This window comes from Stegastes partitus, unplaced genomic scaffold (genome assembly GCF_000690725.1).
Source record: "Stegastes partitus isolate 25-593 unplaced genomic scaffold, Stegastes_partitus-1.0.2 Scaffold115, whole genome shotgun sequence".
Taxonomy (NCBI): Eukaryota; Metazoa; Chordata; class Actinopteri; family Pomacentridae; genus Stegastes; species Stegastes partitus.
This window is the reverse complement of record NW_007577846.1, coordinates 735613-737119: the sequence shown is the minus strand read 5'-3', so window position 1 is coordinate 737119 and position 1507 is coordinate 735613. Positions and strand designations below refer to the sequence as shown.

General features: G+C 38.9%; 1 protein-coding gene across 1 annotated transcript in view; it reads right to left on the bottom strand.

Annotated features, from left to right (window-relative positions):
* The window catches only part of LOC103354674 (hexokinase-2-like), a 39209-nt gene that overhangs the window by 727 nt on the left and 36975 nt on the right, over positions 1-1507 (bottom strand). The gene's annotated exons all lie outside the window — the stretch shown is intronic.

Sequence of the window (1507 nt, the reverse complement as noted above, 5' to 3'; positions counted from 1 at the left end):
TCTTCATCCAACTGAAGAAATTAGAAATAATGACTTATTACCTTCTGCAGCTGAAGTAAAGAAAGGCCTCAGACACTATTTGAGGAACTACGGTAGCGAATAATTATTATCACTGATTGCATTTGAGGGCATTTTGATTTGCATCAGTGCGTGTCTGGCAGTGAAACATACTGATAATAACAGCGATATGTTTATTTGTACTGGATGTGATGGACAAGGAGTGGAAGACGCGCTTGAACACTGATTTTTCTCTAAGTGGGACCACATTCTACTAAATGAACATCATTTGGAATTTAAGCAAACAAAGGATTGAGTCCATAGACTGTTTACTGAAATAAAATATCGAGTTTGGCTCATTTTCTCAGAGACTTCTTTTTGTACCCAGAGGAGTCGCCCCCTGCTGGCCACGAGGAAGAATGCAGGCTGAAGGCTTCACTTTCTGAACCACATGTAGCTTCAAGTCACAATATTACAAAACAAGACATATTCATACTTTTTCGTTTAAAAAACTTGGTCACAAAAATAAAAAGAAAGTTGTTTTCGTTGAAGTTTCATAACTGATGCACTACAAAACAAAGTATTGCTAGAGAGTCTAATTCAAGTAAAAGTATTCGGGAGTTCCAAAATGGCTCCTAAAATATGTTCTATTTTTCAGATTCAGATTATGAATCAAAGGCATGACGAGAAATAGCAGCAAAAAAAATCCAAGCTTTTTATCTTTAATACTTCCTGAGATGTTGTTATTAAACCATAGCTTATGACCAAAAAAAAAAGTTTCAATCAATTCAGAGATGGCTGAGCAGAAAGCCCCTAAAGTTTTGAGATGGAATAAAGTCTACATTCTCCAGATATCCTGTGCTATGTCTGTCCACTGCACACCTCTGCAATAACCATACTGACTCGGTGCTGCAGTAAAATCTGTAACCGGCTGCTTTGTCCTGTTAAAAGTGCAAAGTCACAGCTTTTCAGAAACATCCACGGGAGTGTGAGGGCAACGAGACCTGCTTCAATGCGAAGAGAGCCACATGTCTGCATTCAAAGACGCAGAAACTTTGGCCTAAATGCTGTCATCTCCAACACAAGGACAGCTGTGGAGACCTTAAAGTTTTAAAACATATTCAGAGACGCGTGCAGAACCACTGTGCATGTTTCACTGCATGTGTGCGGACCTCAAATCACACAAATCAACTCGCTCACAAATAAGGATCAGCTGCAAAAAACAACAACAAAAAAACCCACAAAAGGCTGCATTCTGGTTGGAAGCTTTTTCATTGATTTATTTACTTATTTGCAGATTTTATTGCTCCTATGTTATACCTTCACTAAAAATGCTAATTTCAGTGCATCAGCGTCACAACTAATAAAACAGTCCCTTTGTTTCCCAGTTGAAGCAAACAGCAGGAGAGTTTTTAGCACCTGGAAACGCAGCATTTAAAAGACTAAAACATATTATGTAACACATCCTCCTCCTCCTCCTCATCCTCCTCCTCCCAACCACATCTGTCTG